The sequence below is a fragment of the Canis aureus genome, chromosome 29 (assembly GCF_053574225.1).
Source record: "Canis aureus isolate CA01 chromosome 29, VMU_Caureus_v.1.0, whole genome shotgun sequence".
Lineage (NCBI taxonomy): Eukaryota > Metazoa > Chordata > Mammalia > Carnivora > Canidae > Canis > Canis aureus.
The window spans coordinates 38803079-38810587 of NC_135639.1; the positions used below are offsets into that span (position 1 = coordinate 38803079).

Consider the following 7509-nt stretch of genomic DNA (forward strand, 5'->3'; position numbering starts at 1 on the left):
ACTGGCCTCTGGGTGCTGCAGGGGGGTGGCATCTGTGGATAGGCAGCTCTCAAGTATCCAGGTGTCCTCCTGGCAACATGTGCTTTGGCACTACAGGCCCTGTTGTCACTGGTAATGACTTCCCTTTGATTTCTGTTCTGGAAGTCCTGAGGAAGTCTTCCTGACCACCACTCCCCAGTCTCTCCCATGAGGGAAAAAGCCCCCAGTTGCCCATGTTCAATCTCTCTATACTCAGATGACCTAGCACGGTTCTGCTTCCCTACAAAACCCCGAGCAAAGCCCCTCAGTTATAGCTCACAGAGTCCGAGGCAGTACCAGCTGGAGAGACCATCCATACTCCTCCCCACACACCCTCTGCAGGAGATATCTTGCTCATACCAGTTACTCCCTGATGCCCAGCCCTTTCCACCTGCAGGCTGAGAGCTCATTTCTCCAGGAGGTTTTTCTTGACCCTAGGGTCCAGTTAGGTCTCCTCGCTTCAGGGTCGCTGCATCCTGAGCATTGAACATCCTGCTTGATGTCAAGCTCTGTGAATAAGCAATTATGTCTGTTTTGCACACCATTGTACCAGCACAGGGCCTAGATGTATATTATGCATTAATGAATCAATAAATGAAAAATGTTGAAAAGACTTTGAGATCGTGATGCCCCATATAGGGAAAGAGAATATATGCAGCTTAAAGCCCCTGAAATCTGCTAAAGAATGCATATTGGCATGGACTTTGAGCTGGGCGGGCTCCATGGGGTACAAAGGTGAGCCCACCAGGAGCCCGCATCCAGGAGGTATGAACATGTAGAGGAGTCTGGTGGTCTCTGCAGCTACATTTGTTAAAGTTTCTGGTGACTCTGCCTCCTTTGTCCCGCTAGGATCCGTATTTGTGCTTGGAGAAAGAGCAGTGCCAGGAAGGAGACCACTCCCAGATGTCAGGGCTCAGCGGATGGCTTATTTTAGTTCCAAAACTTTCAGCAAGAGCAACCAATTGATATCAGTTCCTTGAACAGTGTACTTAAAGACTGAGTTGACAGCATTAATATTTTTATGTGTTCCATCAAGGTCTTGGAAAGCAACCTTTTTTCTTTTCTTTTCTTTTCTTTTCTTTTCTTTTTTTCTTTTCTATACGTGGTGTAACGGTCCCACTTGGTCGTGGCTGTGTGTGCGGAGTTGGGTAGCTAGAGTTCCACTGGACCGCCAAGCCCTGTTGAAGCCATGACCAGGTTTTAGCCTGCGAAGATCTGCAAACATGCTTTAAAACGGTACACGATTTTGTATAAATGACAGTGCAGGGCGGCGGGAAAACAAGCCTGTGCGCACCAGGCAGGCATCATCTGCGGCTGGTTGGCCCCTTTGTCCCGGGCTCTTTACCTGCTACCCCCGGCGGTGTCTCTAGGGCTGCTTCTCGGCCCACCACGCAGGAAGCACAGCCGGGGGCCACGAAGCTGAAAGCTGAGAAATCACAGGAGTGGACACGAATGCGGCGACAGGCCAGGAGCCAAGAACAAGGATCAAGTGTAAGAAGCCACGGTGGGGGGGGGGGGGGGGGGGAGCCCCCGGCTGACGGGAACACGCTGGACCTCTGCCGCCCCCTCGCGGACCTTCCGAGGAGGCCCTGAGGCTGGGCTCCTCGCAGACCCACCGGGGCGCTCGCGACTACGGTCCTGCGGAAGCTTTCTCATTTGTCGAGTGGCGGCGACACTAGTCCTTACCTCCTAGAAGATGTCCAGGAGGCTGGAACGGCCGGGGTAGAGTAACCCGGGCTGGACCGCTCCTCCACCCGCCCCTGGAGGAAGCGCTGGCGGTGGGCGCGGGGGCGGGGGCGGCGGGGGTGGGGGGGGGCGCGGGGTGCGGCGGGGCGGGCGCGGGGGGGCGGCGGGGGGGGGCGCGGGGGGGGCGGGGACGGCGGAGGGGGGCGGGGTGCGCGCGGGGTGCGCGGGGGGGCGGCGGGGGCGGTGGGGTGGGGGCGGGGTGCGCGCGGGGGCGGGGTGCGCGCAAGGGCGGGGGCGGCGGGGGCAGCGGGGTGGGGGCGCGGGGTGGGCGCGGGGTGCGGCGGGGCGGGCGCGGGGCGGGCGCGGGGGGGCGGCGGCTGGCCGAGATGTGAGACAACAGCTGTGAGCGCGGGGCGCCCCCGGAAGTGCAGGGATCCCCAGACTAGGCCGTGACCCCGACCGGGCCGGGAGGGGAGTGGGGACCAGGGGCCCGGGGCAAACGCCGAAGACCCGAGCAGACGGAGCGGCGAGGAGACCCCCCGCGCGAGCCCAGCGCTCCCGTCGCCAGCGCGTGCACCAAAATGGGGACGACGCACAGAGAACTAGCGTGGCCCCCGCGTAAACATCCGACCCGAAATTCGTGGAGCTCCAGAGACCTCCAGAGCAAGGGCCCCGAGTACGTAGCGGAGAAGCGGCGGCGCGTGGGCAGAAGCCGGCCCCGGAGGCGCGTCCTCCCCGGCCGGACAGAGCACTCGGCGAGCCCGAGCCGGGAGGTCCTAGGTGGAGTCTTGCCTCGGGGCAGGGAGCGATGACCCCCAGGGAAACGCGGCTTCAGCCGCCCCTAGGAAACGTACACCGTGACCCGAGCGGGCCAAGCCGTCTCCAGGTAGCTTAACTACATCCCAGCCACCGCCGCGTCTCATTTGGGTAATTCAGGCCCTTTTCTGATTTCCCAGCCCCCATCCTCGCCTCCGCAGAACTGTCTGGAAACCAGAATATCCCTGTCACGTCAACTCTGACATCTCTCTTTTCTTTGCTCGCAGCGCTGACCGGACTCCGAACACCACATCAAACAGTGCAATGGGCGTCCTGAGCTTATTCCTAATTTTGAAGAATATGAATCTAATGTTTCTCCATTAAATATTAGATTTTTATAGGATTTTGAATATATGACTTTTGCCAAGTCGAGAAAATTTTCTCCCATTCCTAGTTTGCTGTTTTTTAATCATGAAAGTTAAACTTTGTTAGATACTTTTCTATATTAATTTAAGTTGTCATGTGATTTTCTTTAGAAGTATTTTAATGTGGGGGTGCCTGGGTGGTGCAGTTGGTTAAGCGACCAGCTCTTGGCTTCGACTCAGGTTGTTATCTCAGGGCCAAGAGATGGAGCCCCATGAACAGCACCGCACGAAACTGTCAGAAAACTAGGTGTAGAAGGAACTTCCTCAATCTGATAAAGGACCTCTATAAAAAATCTACTGTAAGTAGGAGTATACTGTAGCAGGAGTGTGCTTGGGATTGTCTCTCCCTATCCCTGCCCTTCCTACTTATGCTCTCTCTCTCTCTCTCAAATAAATAAATAAATAATAATAAAAAGAAGTCTTTTAATGTCGTGGACATTGTTTTACCAAGAGGTTTTACGATGACTTTCTGGATGATGAACCACTCTTGTAGGTTACACTCTACTTGATCATGATATATTTTTTAAAGTATTATTTCATTCAGTTAGCTAAGATTTGAGGTTTTGCTTCTACAGTAATAGATAAAATTGGAGTACTGTTTTCTTTACATTTATTGTTTTTATATGAATTTTGAATTAAAAATTACATTAGACTTATGAAACAGACCAGAAAACTTTCTCTTTTGCTATTGATAGAATCACTTATAAAAATTAGGAATTAACTATTCCTTGAAAGTTTTGTAAAACTCACCAAAAACCCACCGGGACCTGAGGCTTTAAAGATAGGAAGTCTTTTTTTTTTTTTTTTTTTAAGATTTTGTTTATTTATTCATGAGAGACACATTGAGAGAGAGAGAGAGAGAGAGAGGCAGAGACACAGGCAGAGGGAGAAGCAGGCTCCGTGCAGGGAGCCCGATGTAGGACTCGATCCCAGGACTCCAGGATCACAGCCTAGGCCGAAGGCAGGCACTAAACCGCTGAGCCATCCAGGGATCCCGAAAGTCTTTAAATACCACTTCAATTTCCTTAATGATTATTGTTTTCCATAACTTCTCTCATTTCTTTATGAACTAATTTTGGACCTTATTTCTCTAAAACTTCATTCATTGCATTTGGTTTTATAAAGTTATTAGCACAAGGAGCACCTGGGGGCTCAGTGGTTGAGTGTCTGCCTTCAGATCAGGTCATGATCTGCCTATGTCTCTGCCTCTCTCTGTGTGTCTCTCATGAGTAAATAAGTAAAATCTTTTAAAAAATAGAATAAAAAGTTATTAACAAAATTAGATATATAGTGCATGTTTCAAGGAACAAAAAGGTTTAGCCTTTTCAGGCTATGCTAAGTTCACTTGCCAACCCTTGCAGAGGCCAGTTTTCTTCACAGGTGTAAACATCATTTTCTTTGATAATGTTCATACATATTTCTAGAATTATGTACAACTTATAATATCTCCAACAGATTGTGCAGCCTATGTCCTCCTTTGAAAGTCTATATTATTTTAATGGCAATTTCAAGAACGTATGGCTTGCCTGGGTTCTTTCTACAATAAAATATGGATGGACCCTTCACACCCTTCTTCCTTGCCTTGGCATTTCATGCCACCAAAGACTGTTACTATGTCTTCCATGTTCTTAAGATTTATCCCTACCCCTTCAGTGCCTAGTGCATTGCCCAAATAACTGATAACAGTTGGAAGTGTTATCTCTGCTACATTACAGGATTAACCAGAGAGCAGTTGCCTAGAACTCCCAGTGACAGTAGTATCTCTCCAGGATACCCTCACTTTTAGAAGTAACCAGCTAAATAATAATAGCTATCAGTCACCAGATGCCTACTATCTGCTTGACATAAATTGGTGGTCTGGATATGCTAGAAGCTTTATTAAAGCCATTGAAGGAAAAAAATCTTACTAAGAAACTAAATGTTAGAAAGAAAATGTGGCTCACGTGTGACTTGCCTGAGGCCATCTAGTGAGTAAGTAACAGTAGGGACTCAAATTCAGATCCATTTGGTTCTAAACTGCTCACTGAGAACAGGAATTTTTTTCAATAAAGAAGCTTCCAAGGAATGACCCAAATCAAATGGTTTCTGCCAAATCAGGTAAACCTATAAAATTCTGAGCCCCTAGTTAATAATTTAATTCCAGGATAGCTATTAAGTTTCATGCTTATTGTAACTTTTGCCTAATAGAAGTAGCTATCCACAGTCTTGTACTGAGGAAAACTGTGCAGCTGATTTTGGGCTAAGAGAGAAAGATTGCAGAGAGTGGATTCTAATGCTGTTTGTATTAGTCAAAATTCTCTGGAGAAACAGAGCCAACGGGATGGATAGATTAAGAGAGAGAGAAAGAAGGAGAGGGAGAGAAAGGGCTGCCTGGAAGACTGGAAATTCCAGCAGGAGGTGATGCTGGGGTCTTGAGTTCCAGGGCAATTTAGAGGCAGAATTTCTTCCTCCCCAGCGGAACTCAGTCTTTTCTCTTATGCCCTTCAACTGATTGAAAGAGGCCCACCCATATTATGAAAGCTAATCTCTTTACCCAAGGTCTACAGATTTAAGTCTAAAAAATACCTTCACAACAACATCTAAACAGGTGTTTAACCAACCAACTCGATGCCATGGCCTAGCCAAGTTGACGCATAAAATTAACCATCACAGTCATAGACCAGGAAGACAATCTTCTGCACAACAGTGGATCTCAAGCTTTGGCATGTATGGGAATCCCTTGGAGGGCTTGTGAAAACACAGGTCTTGGAGTCCCATCCTCTGAGCTTCTGATTCAATAGAGTGGGGCTGTCTGTATAGCAAGTTGCCTTGATGCTGCTGATGCTGGCCCAGGGACCATGCTGAGAATCCCCATTGCATAATGTTGCTACTTTGTTTGAAGTGATGACATTGAAGTATCATGAACCATCATCACAGAAATGTATATTTCTGATCTGTATTCTTTGTATAAATAACAATTATTTGAAGTTTTCCTAACATTAGTTTTCAGCAAGAAGGACTTTCTTAACCGCCAGAAAAATGTCCACCCAGCCCTGAGCCCCCCATACAATTATATTTTTAAAAATTACATGACTACTCACATACCTCTAATCAGTTAATCAACAATTTAATTAACTTAAATTTATTTAATTTATTCCAAAGCAGTGGAGACACATCTGTGCTGGTCAGCCTGGTCATGGCTGAAGTGCAGTGGAAGGACACCAAGACTCAGAACATTGGGTTGGTTAAGGTCATGGATCAGTTTGTAAAACTGATCCATGCCAGAGCTGTTGGTCCTTGCAGGTCTCTCCAGACCTAATTATCCTTCCACTTGGGTCTTACACATCTTCATTCAGTTCAGTACAGACACTCAGACAGTTACTGCTGTCGGAGGGGAAATGGGCGGCTCTGTAAGATAGGAGGTTCCCCATGAATGGGGAATACAAACAGGAGGATGCTTGGTGGGAACTTCATGGAGAGAATTCACAGAGAAGACTGGACATATCCTCTCCTCTCACACTGTAAAGTTCTATGAATCCCTGAATTCCAGCCCAAATTCCTGGGATGGAGTTTAAGAGAAACCCACCTTAAAGAAATACAAGAAGGTGCCATTGTTACTAGAATTATTATGGATACCCATTATAAAATATTAATCATACTCATGCACCTTATGTGCAGAAACCCAAAACCATGATGTTAAAGGGGTTTCAGAAAATAAATAAAGTAAATAAATAAAGTAAGTAAATAAGTAAAGAAAGTAAATAAATTAAGTAAGTAAAGTAATATCTCTACACCTACAGGAAAACTGTTTCAACTTGGATTAATCTGGAACTGAATGTAACATTTAATCCTGCCAAGGCTTGGCAGGGCCCCAGGCAAGGAATGCTTTGCATTCCATCTAGAAAAGCAGCTTGGGTGCTGAAGAACCAATAGTCTCAGTGGGGCCCCACCAGGGTGGCCAGACCACGGTGTTTGGTGTTTCTCGAAGTGGGCTCATGTAACACAAGTGAGATGAGGGTCAGCCAGTCAGAATCCCAAAGGCGGTTCCCTACCCCTGGCCTCAGCCTGGCCCTGCTCATCCCTCTGGATAATGGGTATCCATAAACATACACATTTCCCTCAGAAATGTTACCAGCTTGTGCAGCAAAACAAAACTACGTTTATTCCAACCAGAAGCTGTACCATATACAGGGCTAAGGCTCAGTGCCTGTGTTCTAAGAAATAGTGGACATAGCCTCAAACTCGGAGCCAGAGGACCTGGGATGAAGACCAGGCTCCACCCTTCAAACACCTGTGATTTAGGCAAGTCCAATCACCCTCCTGAGCCTTCACTTCCTCATCAGTTAACCAGGGGTTATCAAGATGTAACCTATATTCTCACATTGTTCAATACTTATCTACAGGTCATGCAGTCCAAAGAAAGCTTCAGGTCCAGCTTGAATGGGTTTTATAGCATATGTCACAAAGATGGGAATATAGCATAAACTATTCATAATTTTTCCTCTCTGTCACCTTCAGTGGAAGCATGAGTAAAGGTGGGATCCTGAATCTTTTGTGACCTTCCGCCAGGGAACCAAGAGGATAACTGTAAAAAGGTGGGAAGTGGTAGTGAAACGGGAGCTGGCCAGAGCTTGGAGACCAGGAG

General features: G+C 47.6%; 1 long non-coding RNA gene across 2 annotated transcripts; it reads left to right on the forward strand.

Annotated features, from left to right (window-relative positions):
* Positions 1-2069: 2069 nt before the first annotated feature.
* Positions 2070-3303, forward strand: LOC144300870 (uncharacterized). Of its 2 annotated transcripts, none has more exons than XR_013367618.1 (2): positions 2070-2631; positions 2748-3303. It is a non-coding gene; the product is annotated as an uncharacterized LOC144300870 (long non-coding RNA). The 2 variants fall into 2 exon arrangements; XR_013367619.1 differs by having other exon boundaries at positions 2070-2590.
* Positions 3304-7509: the final 4206 nt, after the last annotated feature.